The sequence below is a fragment of the Ochotona curzoniae genome, unplaced genomic scaffold (genome assembly GCF_017591425.1).
Source record: "Ochotona curzoniae isolate NIBS_2020 unplaced genomic scaffold, NIBS_Ocur_1.0 scaffold_1852, whole genome shotgun sequence".
Classification (NCBI taxonomy): domain Eukaryota; kingdom Metazoa; phylum Chordata; class Mammalia; order Lagomorpha; family Ochotonidae; genus Ochotona; species Ochotona curzoniae.
The window spans coordinates 49,254,510-49,280,129 of NW_024467087.1; positions in this window are offsets into that span (position 1 = coordinate 49,254,510).

The window sequence follows — 25,620 nt, forward strand, 5'->3', positions numbered from 1 at the left end:
CGAATCACAGGCTCCATTCGAGTCTCCCATGTTGGTAGTAGGAAATCAAACACTTGATATATCATCTGCTGCTTCCCAGGCATGTTAGAAGGAAGCTGGACCAGAAGTGGAGCTGCTGGAGCTTAGAAAACCAGCACTCCCTGTCATGATGCCACAATGCCCACCACAAAGACCATGATTTTTTAACAAAATTTTTAAGATCTGGAGAGCTTTTTTTTTTTTTTTTAGGTTTACTTATTCATATGAGAGGCAGTTGCAAGGGAAGAGGAGCAGAGAAAGAGTGACAAAGGCAGAGATGGAGGTCTTCCATCCACCAGCTTGCTTTAAATGGCCGTAATGGCCAACAATAGGGCAAGTGGAAACCAGGAGTCAGGAACTTCATGTGGGTCTCCCAGGTGGGTGGCATCTAATGCTTTCCCAAGGCGATTAGCAGGGAGATGGATCAGAAGTGCAACAGCCACAACTGCAACCAGTGCCCAAATGGGATGTTGGTATCGCAGGTGGTGGCTTTATCTTCTAAAGCATGATGCCAGCTTCCATAAAGATCATCTTTGCTCCTACTGCTTTATTCAAAATTCTAGCCAATGGAAATGTATTCCAAATTCTATCTTCTGAATGTTGTTGGAATTCACCGTTTTTATTTTTCTTTTATAACTTCACCTTGTTTGGGTTCACATTCCTCCTTAACCTGGGTTTCTAGAGCAATCTGCTAACTAGTTCCTCTGTGCCTATTTACTCACAAATCCTGCAAATCAAAAGTCTTCAAAGCAGGAAATTATCTAAAATTGAGTCTCCTTCACGCTCACTTCAGTTGAGGCCCTCATCAAATGCTACTGTTATAATACACTTCTGATTTTCTGCTACAAATCATTCTAGTCCAGTTGATATCATTTACACCAGAGAGTATACACCACTAGAGTACCATTCTTACCAAAACAAAAAGAAAATTAACTCACTTAACTGATGTTGCTACCTGTTCCCTCTAGTAGTCAAGGATGACAACTGATCAAGAACAGTTGGAGAGTTGTGGTAATCCCACTGGAGTAACAATATGGAAAACCATCCAACATATGTGTATTGGATTCAGTCATATGTGTATTGGTTTCAGTCAATATTTATTAGAAGGAGGAAACTGAGTACTCTGTGGAAGTCTGTTAAGGAATTTTAGGAAGTCTGTTTATGCTGTGCTGTTGTTAAACTAGTGAGGGTTGTTTTTGTATTTCTGCTTTAGTGTTTTTTTGAATTTCATATTAGCCCCAAGAACAATAATGTGATTTGGTTGCTGTAAGCTAGTACTTGCTTTGTTTTGTGGTGAGGGTTCACTTCACTCCCTGTACTTTCCAAGGGATTCTTGGCCAACTGATAGTGTTTTACTCTGCTACATTTTGAAACCAAATATTGCTGTCTCGTTCTTTTCATTTGATTTTGGAATCACAATTTATTATCAGCTATATTCTCTTTAATAAAAAGCTCATCTACAAAAACTCTTTTACCTTCTTTCTTTCACTCCAACCTAAAAATTTCCCAGGTGATAATCCAAAATAAATGAAATTTTAGCATATGTGAGAAGATCTTATAATCGAATAGTCAGACATTATAAACACTCATGTTTGTATTTGTATTTATAAGCATATTGACACCAGATAGTATGACTTTCAGTGTTTTCAACTGATTTGAAATGGAGGTGTTCATTTGTAAATGATATACTTCTACCAAATGTACTGTACATAAGGCAATTTCTGGTAGTTTGAATAGAGTGGTAGGGAAGTGAGGCATCCAATACTATACAATAAGGGCATGCCACACTCAATATGCCATAACAGTCATATTCATGTTATGAGCTGCAGTTCAGTTTCACCAAGCACAGAACATAGCATTAACTTAATAATGCTACTTTACCAGTTTTGTGATTATTATTTGGTCTTAAAATTACATAAGCATCATAAGCTTAAAGCAATTATACATTGATGATTGTTGTCCATGTTTAATTGACATTATAATAAAATAAATGTAAATTAACACAGTGTTCGGTTTTTGCTTTAACATTGTCTGTAACAAAAATACATAATTGGTATACAAAAAGTCTATAATTGCTATCCTATATAAAACATTGCCAGAATCTCATGAAAGGAATTGCTAATTTCCAGGCTTCGGACAGAAAATAAATGAGATTATGTTTTTTTAATGGTGCAAGAGACCAAGAAAATCATCCATAACTAATATTATGTCAACAGTATATATAAAAGAGCATAAGTATTGAAAAACCACCATTTTATAACCCCTAATAAAATAACAAATTCAAACATTGATCATCAGTGGATAATTGGAAGGAAAAACTGTGGAAAATTTACAAATAAGTTCAGATTGTCATCACTTAAACTCTCTTACTGTTTTATCGCTAGTTTCATTGCCAACATTTGATATTATTGTTACATTTTAGTTAGGCTGATTAACATAAGCATTGTTATATCATGTTAGGATTTTAATTTCTATTTATCTCATGGTTTACGATGCTACCCAACTTTCTGTATGCTTATTTGCCATAATCACTTTGGTGATGTATCTCTTCAAGTCCATTGCCCAACTTTTAATACTGTTATTTCCTAATTGTTGGAATAAATAATTAGGTCCTGAGAGTTCCAGAAGATACATTTTGTAGATACAAGTCCTTTATGGGACACGTGATTTGCAAATATGTTCTAACCATTGTCACTCTAGGTTTTTCGTTCTCTTTACAGATCTTTGGCAGAGCAAAAGTTTTTGAATGTATTGAATTCCCATTTGTCATTGTTTGCTCAAATAAATATTGCACTGGTGTCAATTTTAATAACATCTTGCCGAATTTTAGCTCATGAAGATGTATTTTTCTAAATGTTGATGTTTAAGTTTTTACATTACACTCGTGTATTTCGAGTCCATCTTCATATAATATGTGAAACTTTGGCTGAGGTTCACTTTTATGCATACACAAAGGTTCCAATTGCCTTCTGTTAAAAAGACCAACTTGGGGGCCCGGCACAGTGGCTTAGTGGCTAAAGTTTTTGCCTTCAATGTGCTGGGATCCCATATGGACTCTGGTTCTAATCCTGGCAGCTCCACTTCCCATCCAGCTCCCTGCTTGTGGCCTGAGAAAGCAGCCAAGGATGGCCCAAAGCTTTGGGACCCTGCACCCATATGGGAGACCTGGAGGAAGTTCCTGGCTCCTGGTTTTGGCTTGGCGCAGCACCGCCTTTGTGTTCACTTGGGGAGTGAATCATAAGACGGAAGATCTTCCTCTCTGTCTCTCCTCCTCTCTGTGTATCTGACTTTGTAATAAAAATAAACAAATCTTTAAAAAAAAAAAAAAAGAGGAAGGTCTTCTGTCCGATGATTCACTCCCCAAGTGAGCGCAACGGCCGGTGCTGTGCTGATCCGAAGCAGGGTACCAGGAACTTCTTTCCAGGTCTCCCACACGGGTGCAGGGTCCCAAAGCTTTGGGCCGTCCTCAACTGCTTTCCCAGGCCACTAGCAGGGAGCTGGATGGGAAGTGGAGCTGCCAGGATTAGAACCGACACACATATGGGATCCCGGTGCATTCAAGGTGAGGACTTTAGCCACTAGGCCATGCCGCTGGGCCCAAAATAAATAAATCTTTAAAAAAAATAAAAAAGACAAGCTTTTCTCCAAACGTTGCTTTTGTAAACTGCTTTTTAAAAAAATCAAATGACCATATTCATACAGATGTGTGTTTGTCCTATATATTAGAATTTTTTTTCTTATCCATCCCTTCTCCAATACTGTTGTGGGTGATTAATGTAGTGTTACACTAAACCCTAAAATTGAGAAATATGATTGTCTCAATTTTTCATTGTTTGATTTAGTCTTCTGTTATTTTCCTGGGATGTTCTCCCCATTTGCATTTGATTTTGGTGGGTGCTATTCCTTTTCTCTGTCTAGAGAACATCTTTAAGTATCATTTGTAGGGAAGGTCTGGAAGAGGTCTATTCTTTTAGCTTTGCTTTGCTGTGGAAAAATTTTATTTCATTTTCAAAGACAAAGGAAAGCTTTGCTGGGTGCATTATTCTGGGGCTGACAATTATTTCCTTTTAGAATCTGCAATATTTTGCTCCATTCTTTTCTGGCCTGTAGAATTTCCTGTGAGAGTCAGTTATGAATCTGATTAGGATTCTTCTATATGTTCATTGATTTTTATGTGCATATTTAAGGATATTTTCCTTATGTGTGCTTGAAGAGAGTTTAATTATAAAGTGTCGTGGTGAAGATCGCTTTTGGTCAATCTTAATGGGGGTTCTGTGTCCCTCCTGTATGTTGTTTCCCAATTCTTTTTCCATACTAAGGAAGTTTTCATTTATTATTTCATTGAATATGTCTTTAAACCCATCTTCTCCTCCTTCGGGAACTCATAACTTTTATATTTGGCCTTTTAATAGTATCTATTAATTCTTGATTACTTCTTTTTTTGGCTTGACCCAGCTCTGTTTCCAACTTTTTTGATTATTTCCACACTATGGCAAGAAATATCTTCCAATTCTGAGATTTTTTCTTCTCTGTCACTCATTCTATTATTGAGCCTTTCCACTGATTTTTTAATTTGCTTCGTTGTATTCTTAATTTCTAATATATCAGCTTCCATTTGATTCATTACTGTTTCCTGTGTAACGTATTCCTTAAATTCTGTGAACTCCTGTATATGCTTTTCATGGTTGAAGAAGCTTTATAACAAGTTTTAAAAATTCTTTATTCCCCATTTCCTTGATGTATTCCTCAGTTATGTCTGAGGTTGGCAAATGCTTTTGCTCCTTTGCAGAGAAGCCATCAGTAATATTCACTATACCTCTGTCTCTCCTTTTGCTTCTGGTTATTGAACTTCTGGTTTTAGCAGATTTTTCTGTTTAGGGCAGGTTTCTAAGCTGTGTTATCCACAGGTCTTCAGGTGAAATTTATTTATTGCATTTGGTGCCTGGTTCTTATTTTATAGACACTTTGTGTCACTCCCTCCAGTGAGTTTAGTCCCCAACTCTTGTGCTCGGTTTCCTCCATGGTCTCCAAGCTCCAGCTCCTGGATCACCACTCTCCACCCTCTGTGATCCCATGCTGTGGCTGCACTATTGCTTGCACAGTCTTTCTCTCACTTCCAGTTTGGGAAGCACCCAGGATTAGAGAGATGCCAACTGTCCTAAATCACTAAGTGCTGGTCTTGCCAGAACCTGCTGGCTGTTAGTTCTGAGGGTCACCCAGGCCCTTTTTGGGTGGGACCTATTTTGGGTGTAACCCATAGGATGCTAAGGTGGTACTGTTTCCTCGGTGGGACCAATACAACGTACTGAGCTGGAAGGGAGTTCGCTCCCGGTTTTGTGCGTGTACAGCTCGCTTTGTCCTTCCAGTCCCACATCCTCAGTACAAGTGAACAGTGCCACAATACTGGCTCCTTTGTCTATTTTAAAAATGTGACTACTTGATATTTATTTATTTGTTTGTTTGTTTGAAAAGCAGACAACTGACAGAGGATTCCTAGCATAACATTCCATACATACTTAAAACCAAGCAAAGGGTGGAGTTCCATCTTTTAAAAACTAAACAGGCATTTTGGACAACACATTCTTGGCAATGGAACCTGGACAACATTTATCAAACATGGTAGGGAAAGTTCTTATTCAGCATTATAAAAAGGACAGCCAGATATCATCTGTTAGAGATGAAATAAGATGGAAAATTTGAACAAACTATTTAAACTAGTATTATGACAGTGGTTGTAGATTTGTCATATATGGCATTCATTGTGTCAAGGCAAATTCTTACTATACCTAATTTGAAGATTTTCGCTATAAAGGATTTTGAATTTTGTCATGTGCTTTTTCTGCATCTGTCGAGATCATCATGTGTTTCTTTTTTTTTTTTTTACCTTTTTCTACTAATTTGCTATATTGCTATATTGCAGTAATATCTGTATGTTGAACCATCCTTATATCTTGAAGGTAAATCTTCCTTGGTTATAGCTTTTGATCCTATTGAATTTGGTTTGTGAGTATGTTTGAGAGTTTTTATATATCTGCTCACTATGGATATTAGCTTTTAGTTTATTTTCTTGCAATCCAGCTTTGGATAAGTAGCATTAGTCTCATAAAACAAGTTTAGAAATGTTTCCTCTCCAGTTTTTCGAAAATTTAAGAAGTAGTGTAAGTTCCTTAAATAGTCTTTAGAATGCACCAGTGAAGCCACCTGGTCCATTACTTTACTTATTTGGAATCACTGAGTCAGTCTTTTTCATCATTGTTATATAGTATATTCAGAATTCCAGTTTATTCATGACTCATACTTGGAAGTTGTATGTTTCTAAGAACTTTCCATTTCTCTTATATTACTTGTTGATATATAACTATTCATGACAATGATTTCCAATACTTTTTCTTCTTTGTTTTTTGGATTGTGTCTGTGGTATCATTTGTAATGTCTCTTCTTTCATTTTTTTTATTTAATCTAGTTGAGTCTTCGATTTTACTCTGAGATTACCTAAAGGCTTGTCAGCCTTGTTTATCCTTATAAATCAGCTTTTATGCTCTCTGTTGCATATTTCTGCTCTGACTTAAATTACTTTCTTCCTGCTAAGCACACCCAGAAAGGCAACAAGGATGTATCAAAACATTGGATCCTTGCAACTCACATGGAAGACCTGGATGGCATACTGGCTCCTGCCTTTAGCCTGGCCCACCCCAGATGTTTTGGACATTTGAGGAATGAATCAATAGATAGGAGAATCTCTCCCATGTTGAAACAAACGTAAACAATTTAAAATATTTTTTGAAAAAATGCCATCTAACTTGTGACATTTCTTGTGGAATATTCTCTGTGCTTTTGAGAAGAAAGTGTACCATACTACCGTTTGGACGATTGTGAAATGTTATGTATATGTCTGTCAGATTCATTTGGACTGTAATGTTATTTATGTCTGCTGATTCTATATTGATTTTCTGTCTGGATAGCCTATTCACAATTGAAAATGGCGAGATACTCTTGTACTATTGTGTATTTCTCCCTTCAATTCTGTCCTCAGAAATATCATGGAAAAGTGTGTTACAAAAAAATTCATGTAAAGTTTTCAAAAACTTGCTGCATCAAAATAAACTCATCATTAAATTATTCTCCATTAATTTTTGAAGTATCCTGGTATACTTATGTGCTTTATTATAGGATATTTATATATTTATAATTATTACAAATTCTGATGATCAATCCCTTTTCATTTTATATTAATTTTCTTTTCTTGTGACAGCTTAATTTAAAGTTTATTTGTTCTGATGCAAAGATAATTACCCTTGCAATTTTGGGGGTATAATTTGCATGGAATGTTCTTTTCCCATCCTTTTAGGTTCAAACTATGTGTGTTCTTAAATTTGAAGTAATCCTTTTGCACACAACTTGCTTTTTTTCTTTTCTGTGTTCTCTCTCTCTCCTTCTGTGTGTGTGTGTGTGTGAGTGAGTGTGTGTGTGTTTTAGCCTTTCAATCACACAGTGTCTTTTTATTGGAGCAGTTTAATCCATTTATATTGAAGGCAATTATCGATAGGAAAGGATTTAGTGTTATCATTTTTTTTCATTACTTTCTTCATTTATCCCACTTTTTCTCCCTTGCTGTCATCCTTTCTGATTCATTAATTTTTTTTTGGAGTGATGTGATTTTATTCTTTTCTCTACCGTGAGGTTTATATAAAATAGATTGTAGTTATAGCAATTAGCTGACAACTTCAGTTGCACACAATACTCTATATATTTTTATCTCCCATCACACATTTTACTATTGACATCGCAACTCACATTCTTTTTATATTTTGAGTCCATTATTGTAGTTTGTTATTTTAAAATTTTTGTCTGATTTTAATGCTAGGATTTACAGACCACCATAACAGTATTATTCACCTTTATCAGTGAATTTTATACTCTCATTTGACTTGCAGTTTGACAGCCTTTAATTACAACTTGAAACATTTCAGTTAGATTTTTCCTGGTAAATTGGAAGTGAGGTAGAGATAAAAAAAAATAAATGCTTATGCCAAAGTTTTCACGGTCTGAACAGAAATCTCAAGTAAAGAAATAATACTATAAGATCCACATTTAGTGAGTTCAATTGTGGGTTCATTCAGTTTATTAGCTACTTAAATGGAATATGGATTTCGGTGGAGAAGTCCAGGGATCGAAATATGAAATTCAAAGGTTATCAAGAAACAACATGGAAGCAGAATAGAAGGACTGCCCTTTAGATAAATAGTCTAAAGATCTGAAAAATAAATCAGCAAAGGACACTGAAAGAAGAAAACCTGAAGAGTATAGCCTTTGAGAAGCTAAATAAGGTGTTTTGAGAAGGGAGTGACGAACTGTGTCAAATAGCATTGAAAACGTCAAGCAAGATGGTTCTGCAACCTGACACTGGGTTGGGCAATGACAAAGCTCTTGGTGATACTGACGCTCTGGAGTGGTAGAAATAAAAATCCAGTTGTAGTAGACTGTAGAAAGAATGATATGAAAATAAATACTGAAAATAGGATGTCAAAGTCGTCAACTAGTGTAGTTTTGGAATTTCTCCCTTTAGATTTATTAATAATATTTGTTTCATGTATTTGGGTATTCCAATATTTAATGCACGCATTCCTATATTTGTGATTAGTGTTTGTTTACTCTTGAAATGACTCCTTTATCTTTATGTAATGATCATCCTTGTCTAGTCACAGCTTTTGATTTAAAGTATATTTCCTCTGATGTTAGCATGCCCCTCCTGCTTTTTCATAACTTACATTTGCTTGGGATTTTTTACTGTATCCCTTCAGTTTCTACCTATGTGATATGGAATAAGACAGGTGGCTAGATTTGGACCAGGAGCTGGATGCTACAACTCCTCCACCTCATGTAATCCTATCTGCCCACATGTCAATCAATTAACTCCTTCCGCAGGATGTACTTCCCCTGACCTAGGGATGAAACCATATAACCAGTACTCTTTCTAAGCTTATAAGAAGCCACTCAGCAGGGAAGCTCACTTTCTTCTTCCTGTGGACACAGAGGAGTCAGGTTAATAAAATACCCCTATCATTTTCTCACCTTTCCCTTCCCAGCCCACTCTATTCTTGAGCATTGCACATATGTGCCTGTGACTGTTTCATCTTTTAAGTAAGCTTCATCACTTTTTAAGGTTTTATCTGTGGCCTGTACTCAGAATGTTTTCTTAACTAGGAGTCAAGAACCTGGAAAAGCGATTTTAGATCCAACCTAGCCCACAACATATGCATACTCTCAGAGATGAAGTGAGTTTGTTGCAGCATCAAGTTATGTCTTGGTTTTTTAATCCATTCAGTCACTATGTGTCTTTATTTTAAGTTTATTTTATCTATATTTATTTAGAAGACAGTAGTGGGAATCTGGGTCAGAAGCCAAGCCAAGATTCAAAACAGGCATTTCATTATGGAGTATGGGTATTACAAGTGGTGACTTAATCCACTGTGCCAAAATACTCATCCCATACTCTAGGACTTTTAATTGTAGAATTTAATTGATTCATATTTAAAGTGATTATTAATATGTAAAGTCTAACTATTGTTAATTTGATATATGTATTCTGGTTGTATTGTGCTTCTCATGATCTTTCAATCTTCCTCTGTGGTTAAATGATTGTCTTTAATTATTTTAAACAGATTTATTTATTTTAAAGGAAGAGATAAAGAGAAGAGTAGAAAAAAAGAAATATCTTCCACACCTTTGTTCACTCCCAAGAAGGCTGCATTGTACCAGGCTGGGCCAAGAGCTTCATCTGGAATCTCCCATGTAAGTGCAGGGGCACAAGCACATGGTCTATTTTCTACTGCTTTCCCCCGGCACATTAAAAGGCAACTGGATTGGAATTGTAGCAGTCACATCTTGAACCAGTGTCCCTAATGATTGTCTTTAGTAGTATGTTTTGATCCCCAAAAAATCATTTGGTTATAGAGAGCTATTTTTAAATAACATCTTAATATTGATCATAAGGAGAAGGTTAAGAAACAAAAAATAAAAACACCAGTTAAAAGTTCTACATTTAGACTAGATTCCTTTCCATAATTTGAATTTTTGTGTCCCATTTTGTATATAGTGCTATGTTGCTTATCTTTTAACAAGCTAATATTTTAAATTATTTTGTCTTTTAGTCTGTATATAAAGTATAAATTGTTGGTGCACCATGTTTATAATGTTAAAGAATTTTGAGTTTATCTTTATAGTTACTATTAAAATTGAATTTCTATCTTCCGATAATTTCTTCTTACTTATTCAGATTGCTCTTTCTTCTTTTTAACAGAGCTTTTTATATCTTAATATGAATAAATAAATGTATTTACTAGCCACAATATTGTATTTCCATACATTTATACAATTTGCTCTGATTAAAACAGGATAATCACTATTTACCCATCTACAACATCACTTAATGAAATTAATGGAGATATTTAAATTTTTCCCCATTTGATATGATGCTGGCTATGGATTTGTTACTTATTGCCTTTGTTGTGTTGTGGTATATTCTGTCTGTGTTCAATTTGCTTAAGATCATATGATGTAACATTTCATCAAATACTTCTTCTTATGATTTTTATTCATCTTGTTAATGTGGCATATTATATGTATTAATTTGTGTACATTGAATCATTCATTTACATTAGGAATAAATCCCATTTAGGCTGTGTGAATGATCTGTCTGATGTGTCGCTGGATTCGATTAGCTAGTATTTTACTGAGGATTTTTGCATCTTGTTCATCAAGGATATTGGTTGGGGGTTCCCTCTCTATGTTGTATCTTCTGATTTGGGAATTAAGGTGATGCTGGCTTCTTAGGAGGACTTTTGGAGATTCCACCCAATTTGAATAGTTTTGAATAATTAATAACAATTAGAATTTTCTCTTTTAACAGGTTTGGTAGAATTCAGCATAAATCCACCCAGGCATTATTTTTGTTCTGTTTAGAGAGTCTTCATTACTGATTCAGTCTCGATCTTAGTTACCGGTATGTTTTGATTTTCTAGTTCCTCATGACTCAATTTTAGTAATATTATATGTGTACAAAAATCTATCTGTTTTTCTAGATTTTTCCAGTTTGGGGCATATAGCTGCTTGTAGTAATCCCTGATGATTATTTTTATTTCCCTTGTTCATTACCCTTTTCATCTCTAAGTTTATTGGTTTGGGTCTTCTCCCTCTTTTTTTGTTTAATTGGTATTCAAATAATCATTGCCTACATTATAATGTTTTAAACTGTTTGTCTTAAGTTTTCTTCTAAGAATTGCATAGCTTCATCTCTTATATTTACATTTTTTATCCACTTCAATGTCATTTTTATACATGGTGTGATGTAGCTATCCAATTTCATTCTTATGTGTGTGTCAAGTTTTTTCAATACAGTTGAAGACTAGCCTTTCTCCAATGCATGTTCTAGATAACTTGGTCAAAAAATCAATTGTTTGCGTTTGCATAGATTAATTTCTGGATCTCTATTCCATCCCATTGATCTATGTACCAGTTTTTATGACAGTACCATGCTATTTTAACCACCATGGCTTTGCAGTATGCTTGGAGGTTGTATATTGTAATGCTTCCAGCTTGAGGAACTCTCTTCAATATTTCCTGTAGAATGGCTGTGGTAATGACAAACTCTGAGCTTTTGTTTGTCAGCTTTATTTTATATGGACTTACCTCTACTCCTTTTTGTAAAGATTCATTTATTTTTCATTGAAAAGACAGACTTTTCTACAAAGAAAGGAATAGTGATTTGTTTGTGTGTGTGTGTGTGCTTGAATTTTTTTTTAACATGAGATAGAAAGATCTTTCATCTGCTGCTTCACTTCCCAAGTGGCTGCAATGGCAGGAGCTGAGCTGATCAGAAGCCAGAAGCCAGGAGCCTGGAACTTCTTCCAGATCTCCCCCACAGTTGCAGAGTCTCAAAGCTTTGGACCATTTTCAACTGCTTTCCCAGGTCACAAGCGGTGAGTTGGATGGGAAGTAGAGCAGTTGGGATATGAACTAGCACCCATATGATACGCAGGCACATGCAAGGTGAGGACTTTAACCCCTAGGCTACTGCACTGGGCCCACTTACCTCTACTTCTAAAGGATGCATGGAAAATAGATTTGTTTGTTACAGTTTGTTGCTTTTTTTTTTTTCTTTCAGTACTGTAGTAATCTCATTTTACTCCATTCTGACTGGTAAGATTTTTGTCAGTATGTGGCAAGTCACATGAATTGGGACATGCTGATTTTTTTCCCTGTAACTCTGAAAATTCTCTTTATCTTTAGCCTTGGAGGGCTTAATTATAATATGTCCTGGGGTAAACTTGGTTGCGTTGAATATCACTGATGGCATTTGATCTTCCATACCTGGATATTTGTATCTTCTTCTAGGATTAGGAGGTTTCTATCTTTTTTTTTTTTAACAAACCTTCAACCTTCAGCCCCTTTTACTTTGTGAAGTCACTCATTGAACTAAAAAATCTGTATTTTTCTTTTTTTTTTAAGATTTATTTTATTTGTATTGGAACAGAGAGGAGAGACAGAGAGGAAGATCTTCTGTCCCATGATTCACTCCCCAAGTGAGCACAACGGGCCAATACTATGCCGATCCTAAGCCAGGAGCCTCTTCCGGGTCTCCCACACGGGTGCAGGGTCCCAAAGCTTTGGGCCATCCTCGACTGCTTTCCCAGGCCACAGGCAGGGAGCTGGATGGGAAGCGGGCCGCTGGGATTAGAACCGGCGCCCATATGGGGTCCTGGGCGTGCAAGGCGAGGACCTTAACCACTTGTGCCTCCGCGCCGGGCCCTGTACTTTTCTTGATATCAGCAAGTTCTTGGAAGATTTTAATTTCTTTATCTTTTTTTTCTTCTCCACCTTTGTGTTTTCAAATAGCCTATATATGAGCTCACAGATTTTTCTTTTGATCAATTCTTTGCTACTAATTTGTTACTAATTTGTTCCAGCTCACAAATTTGTTTTTTTTTAATTGTTTTAAGCTGTAAGTTTCTCTTTAAAAAATATTTAATTATTTCTCTGTCTATTCTTAAAGTTTGTTCAGTTTCCATGAAATAGCTATTTAAACCCTATCAGAGAGTACAAATATGTTAATTACTTTATGGTAAGTTCCTGGCACCTAATTTTGTATTAAGTACGGGCATAATTCCCTGAATTTTTTTTTTATTTTTATTGGGTTTTTTTTTTTTTTGGATAAGGTTTAGTGGGCACTGGGGTCTCCTCATCCAGGTTCCCTTCCCTCCCCTCTGTTCTAACTTCCAGTCTTACAATCCATGTTTTTCATGAATTTTCACAAATCCATCATGCTGCCAATTGAAGTCCCCCAACAATGTAGGAGACTGTCACTCATTTTATTGTGAGTCTATTCTTGTAGTGTATGCATGAGGACTTATTTCATTTCTGTTTCCACCTATGAACATATTCATTTCCAATACATTTCCATGATGTATCCCCTTGAGTACAGTCTACCAAGGGGAGAAGAAGAAGAAGACAAAAAGAAGGAAAAGGGGGAAAAGGACATTGAAATTTCGTTTTTTTAATGCTTTATTTGCTTGAAAGGCAGAGTTACAGAATGAAGGGGTTTGGAGACAAAGTAAATATTCCATACATTGGTTAAGTTCCCAAATGGCCACTATGGCCATGGCTGGACAAGACCAAAGTCTAGAAGCAAGAGCCTCATTTGAGTCTCCCATACAGGTGGCAGAAAAAGAAGTACTTACTTGGGGCATCTTCTGGTGCTTCTCAGGTGCATTAGCAGTGAACTGGATCAAAAACAAAGTAGCCAGAACTTGACTTAATACTCTGACAAGGGATATCAGGCACTATAAACAGGGGCTCAACCTACTACACCACAAAGCCCACATCTCCATAAAAGTTGTTTATGCTTATTTGATTATGGTATGATCTCTGCACTAAAAAATTAAGTGTCTTTTTCCCAGGCTCCATCAACCGGCCTAGTTTATCCTGTCCTTTCAAAAACTCTAAGGAATCTGCCTGTTTTCTCTAAACTTAAGTCTTTCAGCATTTAAATGTCTTCTTGACATTCAATTTATGTCCATTGTTGGTGTGGTATTGTTCTTTCATCACTAGATAGTACCCAATCCAAGATTTTTCTCAAATTTACAGCTGTGTGTTGTTCAGAATTATCTATTAAGTCTCAGAAAGGAAGTATTCTATCTGTACAAGCCTGTGTCTGAAAGTAGTATAGCATAGATGCCTCTCAAATGGCTTTTTTTTTTTATCTCTTGTGATGGGGTGTGTGTGTGTGTGTGTGTTTAAGATTTATTTTACTTTTTAAAAGGCAAAGTTACAGAGGCAAGGTGGGGACAGACAGACAGACAGACAGATGGTGACAGAGTAAGATATCTTCCATGTGTTGGTTCTCTCACTAAATGGCTGGCCAGAAGACAGGAACTTCATCTAGGACATTGACATGGTTGCTGGGGCCAATAGCTTGAGCTATCCTCTGCTGCTTTTCCAGGTGTATTAGCAGGGAGTTGAATCAGTAGTGGAACAGCCAAGACATGAACTCAAATGGGATCCCAGCATTGCAAATGGCAACTTAACCCGTTATGCCACAACACCAGCCTGAAGTTGGTTTAATGCGCAGATAGTTGATTCAATATATATCTCTATGAGGAGTTAATTCCTGTAGCATCTTAGCTGCCATCTGGTTCCACCTTTTCTTTTGTTTTTAAATATGAGAAATTTAGCATAGTTATCTTCTGATAAGGATAGATTTAGTAGTAAGGAAAAAGCAATAATGCAGGGAAGAAAAAGAATTATTAGAATGTTATTGGGCCCGGCAGGGTAGTCTAGTGGCTAAAGTCATCATTTTGCAATCCCCGGGATCCCATATGAGTGGTGATTCATGTCCCAGCAGCCCTGTGTCCCATCCAGCTCCCTGCTTGTATCCTGGGAAAGCAGTCGAGGATGGTCCAAAGCCTTGGGACTCTGCATCCTGTGGGAATCCAGAAGAAGCTCCTGGCTCCTGGCTTTGGATCAGCTCAGCTCTGGCCATTACAGTCACTTGATGAGTGAATCATTGGATGGAAGATCTTCCTCTCTCTCTCTCTCCTCCTCTCTGTATATCTGAGTTTATAAATAAATAAATAAAAACTTTAAAAAAATGAGGTTATTGAATAGCATAAATATGTGTGTGTTAGTGCAACAATGAAGGAAGTTTGCTTTACTTAGTTTCACAGATAATGGCAATAATAGAGGCAGAATATGTGTAGGTTGTTGTACTTATATCAGTAGAAATGTCTCTTATTGATTGCTGAAAATCTTGTTTAAAGTGCCTGTCATAGAAAAGTTCAAATATATACAAAAGTAGAGAAAATAAGATAATTATTCCTATGTATAATTATTCTTATTAATCCTGTCACCTAAATTTAGGACCTATCTTGTTTTTCTGTAGCCACAGCTAAACTCTCTCCATTGCCCCAATAATTTTGAAATAGATCTTATGTATTAGATCATTACAACCATAAATATTTTTTTATAAAATGCTTCTGAAAGATGGAGAATCTAAAACTGCAGCCACCTTATCATAACTAAAAGATTAGCAGTAAATCCTTAACCATTTTGTTTTTAAGATTTATGCATTTATTTGAAAGAGTAACAGAGGGAGGGAGAAAGAAAGGAAGGGAGGAGGACAAGTGTCAAGAAGAGAGAGAAGGAACAAATTCCCATCCACTGATTCACCTCCTAAATGGCCACAATGACCAGGGATTGGGTCAGACCCAACTCAGGAGACAAGAGCGACATCTTGGTCTCCTATGTCTGGGGCCCAACCACTTCGACCATCTTCCCATGTTTTTTCCAGGCCATTAGCACAGAACTGTATCTGACATGGAATAGCCCAGATACGAACCACTGCACATATGAGTGCTGGTGTCACAGGTGGAAGCTTCACCTGCTACAAAACAAAGCCAGTATTCCCTTAATTAATTTTAATATCCAATCCATGTTCAAAATTTGTTTGAATTCAGGTTATTTTTCAGAATGTTATTTTGATTCAAGATCCAAATAGCTTACACTCATTGCAATTGGTTGCAGTGTTTAAGTCCCCCTTTCTCGAGGAAAATAAGAATGTTGAACATGGGAAAGAAAGAGGTTTGCATCCTGCAAGAAGCACAGACAACTCTGAGGCCAAATGGAAATTAAAGAACCAGAGCAAAGATTTCTCCTACTTTCTGGAAAAAAAACAGGTGCACGAAATTCCTTTTGATTTTAATCCTTTTGGACTAGTTCTCCAAATAGAGTACTTTAGGAAAAGCAATTACTTCCTGAATATACCTTTTGTGCTTCAGCCCTACTTGAATTACTTATACTTCCCTCTATCCAGCATGTTCTGTCTGATCCCTTTATGCATTAACCATTCTTCCTGGATTATTCTCTGTCAGCTACCCAGCTATCTGGAGTGTTTTGTCTCATTCTTCAAGATTTAGCTGAAGTATTTCTTTCCTGCAGTCTTTCTCCCATCTCAAGCCCAAGACAAGCTTAGGCACTTCTTCTTGTATTATAACTTAATATTCCATAAATATACTAACATGACATTGGTTTTTTTTTTTGGTGTTGAAGTTCTTTCTGGGATAGTGCATTTATATTACAGTTTTAAGACATGATATAAAAATATTCAATGTACATTTGACCCATTTCTCCAAATGTAGTACAATATCATATCAAGGTTACTATCATTAACACAATTCACTCATATAAATTTCCTCACTTTGATTTGTAGTCATGTAAAACTATTTGTGTGGGACTTGCACAGTAGTGTAGTAGCTAAAGTCCTTGCCTTGCATGCTCCCGGATCCCATATGGGCGCTGGTTCATATCCCAGTGGCCCCACTTCCCATCTAGCTCCTTGCTTGTGACCCAGGAAAGCATTTGAGGATAACCCAAAGCCTTGGGACCCTGCACCTGCACAGGATACCCAGAAGAGGCTCTTGGCTCCTGGCTTCTGGCTTCAGATCAGCTCAGCTCCAGCCATTGTAGCCACTTGGGGAGTGAATCAGCGGACGAAAATTCTTTCTGTCTCTCCTTCTCTCTGTATATTTGACTTTCCGATTAAAATAAAATGAATCTGTAAAAAATGTATTTGTGTGTTCATGAATATTTTTCTATGCCTATATTAATGTATCTTTTTAACACAGCCTAAATGCAGAAAAATTTGATCATTACAAGAATCCATCTTGTGGCCATTTTATAACTCTCAGGAACAGAATTACTGGCTATGATGGAAGGACCAGGGCTAATCTAATGGTTTGAATATGTATGTCCCCAAAAGATGCATATATTGGAAATGTGATTTCCAGTATAGTAATGTTGGAAGTGATGAAACCTTTAATCAGTTGAGCTTAGTGGGAGATAACTAGGTCATTGAGGCATCACACTTGAAAGAGATTGATGAAGATCTCAAGGGACCCCAGTTAATTCCCATGAGATCGGGTTGTTGTAAAGAGAATGACCCTGTTCTTTAAAAGTTTCTTGACTACTCTCCCTCTTCAATGCTTCTATAACAATACTATTTACCATCTCATGATGTAACCAGAAGGTCCTCAACAGAAACCAAATAAGTGAGGTCACTCTATATTATACTTTCAACTTCCAATGCTATGAGTGAAATATTTGGTTTCCTTGTGGAAGACTTGGATTGACTGTTGAATTTCTGACCTGTGCTTTTGACATCAGCCCATCATCAGCTGTTGAATGCATTTCAGGAGTGACCCAATAGATGAAAAGTCTCTCACTCTCCCTGCCTGTTTCTCTCTTCCCCTCCTACCCTCCTTCCCTCTCAAATGATGATTTCTAAAATAAGGACAAAATATTAACAAGTAATGAAGAAGATACGGAGAAGAAAGGAACATATGCACCTCATGGGAATGTAAATTGGTGTATGCAAATCAATGTTTTTTAAAAAACTAAAAACAGAACTTTTATTTGACCCAGCAATCTTAGTTGTAGGTATACATCAAAAGGAAATGGAATTACTCTGTTAAAGAAACATCTTCACTTTTATGTCTGTTATAGCACTATTCAAAATAACCAAGAAATGGAAACAAATTTTTGTTCACTGGTGAAAAGATTTTTTTTTACCAGTATGATATCTATTCAAAATGAAATAGTACCCAGCCACAAAAAAAAGGATGAACTATTGAAATTCACAACAGCATGGCTAGAACTGGAGGTCTCAAGCACAGGAAAAGAAGTATCATATGACCTCATTCTTTTGTAGCGTATTAAAAATAACAGTGGGGCCCAGCGCGGTGGCGCAGTGGTTAAGGTCCTCGCCTTGCACGCCCAGGATCCCATATGGGCGCCAGTTCTATCCCCGGCGGCCCCACTTCCCTTCCAGCTCCCTGCCCGTGGCCTGGGAAAGCAGTCGAGGACGGCCCAAAGCTTTGGGACCCTGAACCCACGTGGGAGACCCGGAAGAGGCTCCTGGCTTCGGATTGGCATAGTATCGGCCGTTGCGCTCACTTGGGGAGTGAATCATGGGACAGAAGATCTTCCTCTCTGTCTCTCCTCTCTGTATATCCACCTTTCCAATAAAAAAAATAATAAAAATAAATCTTTAAAAATTAAATAAATAAATAAAAATAACAGTGATCACATAGAAGTGAAAAGCATAATACTGGTTACCAGTGGCTGATGAGGTAATAGGAAAGAATAAAATTGATCAATGATTATTAAGTCAAAGTTAGATGGGGTAATGAATTGTAAGATTATATTTCACTGTAGGGTTTCTACAGATAATATTAATGTATTGTAGAAATATACTCTCCCAGAAAATTGGTTATGATTTTCTACCATAAAGAAATATTGGTTTTGGAGAGATAAATATATTGTTCTTTGTGAATGTTATACTACTTATGCATATATAAAATTCCCACATGGTGTCCCATAAATATTTACAATATCTACATATGCATTTGAAAATGTTTCATCAATTTTTCAAATTATGGAAATGCATTTTATTAAAAATGTACATGGATCTCACAAAATTTTGCACCATGATAAAGTTATCTTTTAATTCCACTTTACATAAGCAATTTGAAGACTCTCATAAGTAGAAAGCACTGAGTAATTAATGTATTTTCTCAGTTAAATTTTCTCATCTGTTAAATAATGACAGATCATAAAATGGTTAGCATAGTTGCTGGACATGGTAAGCACTTATAAGCTTTTAGCTATTGGTGTTATTACAGCAGGAAAATCTGCAAAGGGAGGCAAGAAAAAAATTACCATTTACATATATTCTCTTCTCTTCTCTTCTCTTCTCTTCTCTTCTCTTCTCTTCTCTTCTCTTCCCTTCTCTTCTCTCTTTCTCTCAGCATTATTACTTCCATAAAGGGTACTTTATTTTTCTTCTGCAATCTGAAAGCAGTAGGCAGTACATTCCCATTTTTGATTTGTGCCTTCATTTGTACTCGACTTTCAGAGAAATAAAAGTACACAATGCTTGCTTCATTTATGTAGTTAAGAATATATTCTTTCCTTCTTGGTCTGAACACACAAGTTTTCAAAAAGTGTAGACAGGGAAAATATCATAATGTTAATGTACAATGACAAATCTGATTCTGTAATTTGAAGTAAGACTCTGAGCATTGAAATCCTAGCCCACTACAAGTACCGAGGGAATTCCTCAATGTCAGTAATAAGTTCACCAGTGAGTAGTAGTGTTGGTACAAGAAGCCCTGAGCAAAAAATAATTTAATATTACTTTTTAAAAATGGGACCAATTTTAACTATATGACTCAAAAGAATGTAATATAAATGCATTGTAGCTAATTTTAAAGGCATCTACCTAATCAAATACTAAGCTGTTAAAATATGAAACTGTCTTCAAAAAAAAATAAATATATTCACCAATTCTTGGTAGAAAAGTTAGCATCTATTATCGACTCAGAGCTTTCCTAAAGGGAAGAAAAAATGTGAATCGTAGACTTCTAACACATAGGTGTTGCCTTTTAGAGGAAAATAATTAGACATTTGTCTGAAGGGAAAGCCTTACAATGCTATCAGGACTTCAGAGTTTCATGGATTTATCAAAAGTATGAAACACGGCATTTTCTAAATGTTGGTAATCCCAGAGTTTTCAGATCCTTTCCTGACGACTTACTCCAAAATCTACTACAGCTTTGTTTTAACATATGGAATTATGAAATATAATATATCTCAACAGAAACTTACTGCTGAAAAGAAGAAATTAGATTTGTCAATTTTGCATGATTCGCGTAATTCAAAACATAGTTTCGAGGTAGAAATTTTCATTTTCAATTCATCCTTAATCTCTGACAAAGATAATTGTGCTGATCGTCCTTATCTAAAACTATCTTTTCCCTACTCCCCTAGTCCATGACATTATTTTATTCCTTCCTATTTACATCTCTGTACTGCAGCCTGCATGTATTTGGAAACCATTCAAAGTGGCGTTTACAAAAAAACATGCAGAAAGCTCCTGCATAAATCAATGTTTGACTTACTATCAAGTTTCTTTTCTGCTGCTGATGCCCTGAGTCTGTCACACAGATCTCACAATCAGATATAATATTGCGTGGCCCTGACTCTTCCTAGTGTAGCACGTTTGTTCCCCAGTTGGCCAGATAGGGTTTCTCATCTCTGCTCATTATCTTCCTAGATCTAACCGACTTTATGGATCTTTACCCCAAATCCTTTGTACACTTCAGCCTTACTCTCATACTTGGCTATAGCAGATAATGTTTGTGGTTTTTGGTTACCTATATTAACTGGATGGTGCTTTAAGTGCTTTGCATGTCCTATATAATCCTGACAACTCCATGAAATACATAGGTATTACAATTCGGCTCATCCTTCCATATTTGCATGATACAGCACAATGGATGGAAGAGAACTGAGAACCATCTAGACTAACTCCTTCATTTTGTAGAGGAAGAAACCAAAAAAATGACCCTTCCTTCCTCACTTATCCTATAAGATCTGCCTTAGCTTATCTCTCTGAAACTCTCTTTTATACTTTACTCCAGATACTGTCTTCGTCCAGTCTAGTGACATTTCCAGGCACTCACCTACTCCTTTCAGGCCTCTACAAGCATTAGTAACACAAACTTTGTAGGCAAGGGCATAGTATAATTTCTAAGGCTTAAAAAAAATGTTTTTACGATGACAGAATGTCAAGTGACAAGAAGACACAAGCTTTGAACGTAATGAACCTAAACTTGACATAGCTGAAATACACAACTGCTGAAAATATCCACTAAGATAAAGAAAAGTTTACCAGTAGAAGAAAAGGAAAATTCCTCTGAAACTGTCAAAAATCCCATGAGGGATGAGTACACCTTCAGAAAACAACAGGAGCAATTTTGTATCATGCAATTATAAAATTGTAACTACTTCAAGTACATTACCAACAAAAGAGCTATTTGTGTAAACCTGCAATCCTTTTAGATTTATCTTCTTAGCACAGTGTTATCTTTGCCTGTTTTTGACTCTGTCCATTAGTTACAAGTAGCATAGTACCTAGGCTCAAGGCCTTGGGTCCCTGAACTCACATAGGAGACCCAGAAGAAGCTCCTAGCTCCTGGCTTCAAATAGGCTCAGCTCCAGCCATTGCAGCCATTTGAGGAGTGAATGGAAACTTCTCCTTCTGTCTCTCCTTCTCTCTGTAACTCTGCCTTTCAGATAAAAATAAAATAAATCTTCAAAGAATAAAACTGGCTTTGTCACTTGAGATAGATATAGGAGTCAATAAACAAGATTGGAAAAAATATATATGAATGAGGAGTTTCAGAATATTCATGAAAAGTTCACATCTTTTAAATTCTGTTTTCCATGAATTTTTGGCAGACCTGTGTATATATGTTGGGAGGGGGAGGAGGTGTGCATGTGTGTGGGTGGGTGTGTGTGCACACGCATGTGCAGATAAGTATGTGTCAATAGGGTAAATTTTTAGAAAATCATCTAAGCCAGGTACAATCAAATGTAGACAGTGAATACAAATGAAGCACGTCCCTTGGAGAATAAAGAGCATCTACACAAGAAACCTTTGTTCACTTTGTCCTTCTTTCTGTATGAGTCAGATAATAGCTATGATTTATTGGCAACTTAGTATTTGCTGGTTGCTGTTTTATGTAGCTTATCTCATCTTGTCCTCTCAACAGCACTATGAAGTACTGTTTTCCTCATTGTACAGAGAATGAGCCTGGGACTAAAGGCTGAGCCACCTGCCCAATTTCCCACAGTTAGTAACTGAAGAAGTTGGTATTTTAATGCAACAGACCAACTACAGAGTTGTCTAGATGGTAGCCTGTTGTTGCCTATCCTTGGTCTTTGCCTACTGTAACACTAGCACTTACAGTTTGAAGCCTCTGACAGTTTGAAAACTCTTCAGCTTTTGCAGACAAAACTAACCACTCAGACTCTATTCTTAGGCCAACCTCAGTATTAAGAGACCAATATTCTGAACACCCAATGTGGTTTTTGTCTCTATGTCTTGTACCAATCTGATTGCAAGGGACTATTTCAGGTTCCTCTGCAACTACACACAGAATACCTAGCAGATGTGAAATAAGTGCCTTTTAAAGAAATGAAAAATGAAAGGAAAGAAGAAAGAATAGAGGAATAAATTAATGATGGAAGGAAAAAACTCAGCTATTGGGATCATTATATTGTACCACTCAACTTCAAGAAGCCATTTAGGAATTTTTAGTTTATTTTAAAGAATTAATGTACAATTAAATTACATGTTTAAAATTAATTTTATTTAATTTTTAAAATTTTATTTTATGCCTTAGTGCAATTTCTTAGTTTTTTCCAGCAAGTATAAAGTATTCGATATTCCATGTAAGAAATTTGCAACCAATTTTCTATGCATTTAACTGGATACTTTATAAAGATACTTGTCACAAATAAAGAAGCAAGTTTTACGCTGAATTTTTGGAAATAACAAGAATCTGCCATCCCTGCTGAGATAATGAAATTGAATCTTGAAAATGAAAGTTTCGCTCTGTGGTCATGGTGTGGGGAAGTTCAATGAATAAAGAGATAAAAATAGGTGACATAAATGCAGGAAGAAAGTATTTAGAGTACAGATAAATCATACTCATATTTTTTTTCTCAAAGTATTCCAAGTATGCTTTTAAAAATAATCAGATAACCACATGTATGCATATGCATATATTTTTTGTTTAGGGAATTTAATAGTTGGATTTCATCTGTGCACGTCCCAGTCTAAAAGGGGTTTCAGACTCTCTTGAACTTGGGTATCCACTGTATTGTCTGTCTCCTTGATTGAAGCTTGCCTTCGGAAATCCTGGTGTGGCATAACTCTGAAAAGTTAAAAATATCAAATGTGAACAAATGACATTTAATAAAAATTTTCTATTCTCATTTATATATGTGTATGTACCACAGAATTAGACACATACATTTATTATCAGTTTATTTAGAAATCTGTTGAAGCACTGTTACAAATTTGTAATGATTTAAAACACACAAGAAATGTTTTCTTTTAGTAAGTGAATTCTCAAGTGCTTTGAACTAATCATTAAACACTGTATTTACAATACATTTCCTCTAGACTGGTTTACATATTGTGCAATCCAGAGTCTCCTTAAGTAAGAAGCAAACATTGCAGGTGGAAATACATGTAAGAAAAGCAAATATCCCTTCTTCTTTTCCGATACAATAGTACCAAAGTTCACACTCTAGTATTGCACAGTGATGAATGTTACTACAGTGTGGCAAAATCAAATTTGTTGTTTTTATGAAATATTCCAATTTTATGATTACATAAATTTTAAATTATATCATTAATTGTTTTCAATTAACTTGCCCTAGTAACATAGTGTAGGGCTTTAAGGCTTTTATAGAGCTGTTTTATGATCGAGGTACCTGTTAAATAAAACCTTATGAGAACTAAAAAGTCTTCACTATCAAATGTACTTTTATGTTACCATAACCCTAAGGTAACATACTCATGAGCATTTTAAAATATCACTTTGAAACATATCTGAGAACGTATGACTACTGTAGATAAGAAATCTCTTACTTGAAAACACACTGGCAACTTCCATTTGCATGAGAACAATTCAAAAATGTGTAAAATATACATGAGATGGCTTCAAAAAGTTTATAGAAAGTAGACTTAAAAGATAACCTTATTTTGTTGCAGAATGTTTTAAGTCCATGTGTATTTTTTCATAATACACATTTCCATGAACTTTTAAAAAAAAGCTCCATGTATTAGTTGCCTCACTCTGTGACAAGACCTGTGCTTGATACTGAGCATACAAAAATATGAACATTGTCAATATTGTGGATTAATTTTAAATCAAATGGGAGATACAAAGCAGTAGGTGAGTAATTATAATATGACACCTTAGTACAAGAATGAAGGCAATACAATTGCTTCTGAGAAGGCAGAGGAGAGGACAATATCTCTGAGGACAGATTTGGGAAAGACTTCCTGAGATATTTGATATTCTAAGAAAATATTTTAGGATGATTAGGAATGTTTCAGGCATGACGCTGTAAATGCTTAGGAACCATATCTTTATGAAACAGTAAGTTTTATATGGCTGGAATATAGGGCACATTCCTAGAGTAACGAGAGAAAGGTGGGGAGCTAGAGAGGCAGTAGAGGCAATAATCTGATCAACTTTTAAGCCTCATTGCACTGAGGATCTAGGGAGGTCTTTTAAGCTGAATCAGTGTAAGATTAGATTTGGTTTAGAATGATCAGTTTGGCAGCAGTTTGATGGCTAAGCCTGAAATAGAGAGTTAAGTGCCACAAGAGTTAGTAACAATTTTAGAAGGCATGTATTGAAGACCTGAACTAAGTCAGCGGCAGAGGGAAGGGTTTTTTCCCAGGACTTTGAAAGCCTGGGATGTGACACACTAAGTTTTAAAATAAGAACTTTTATAGCATCAGATACTCTATCTTTCACATTAATAATATAATTTTACAAACAGAGCAGATTCAGTGTAGCTAATAGATAATGTTTCTTAAGAATATGATGATATTCCCTACCTCTCTCTCTTCCCTCCCATTCTCTCTTTCTCCCATTCTTCGTTTTTTTTCCCCCCTCCCTTCCCTCCTTCCTTGCTCCATTCTAAGCAAACTAGTATAATTTAGTCATTTGAGATTTGGAGCAAATATTCTAGATGATACTGTACATGTTTAGATTTAGCTAGAGTAGTGAAATAGAGAAAACGGTTTCCAAGGGTTCATAGTGTTCAAACTAAGATCATAGGACAATGACACTGTTGAGTGAGATAACAAAATATGGGAGGGGGCATAAGATAGCTTAAGAGAACAATGAATTATAGCTTTAAGAGGCTTGCTAGAAACCAAATGTACATATATATTCCACAGGTTATTATAATCACTATATATTAGGGAGACTTTTATGAGTCAAACTTAGATTTAAAATTCACCAGCAAGATGCACACTTGGAAAATAACAATATTTAAACAGTGGGCAGAGCTGGAAATGTTTGAGGAGTTTTGAGAATTGTACTCAGGATGACTAAGTAGAGACCAGGAATGTAAAATCGTGTAAGGCAATGGAAGCACTCAGGAAGCAGTGAGTGTCAT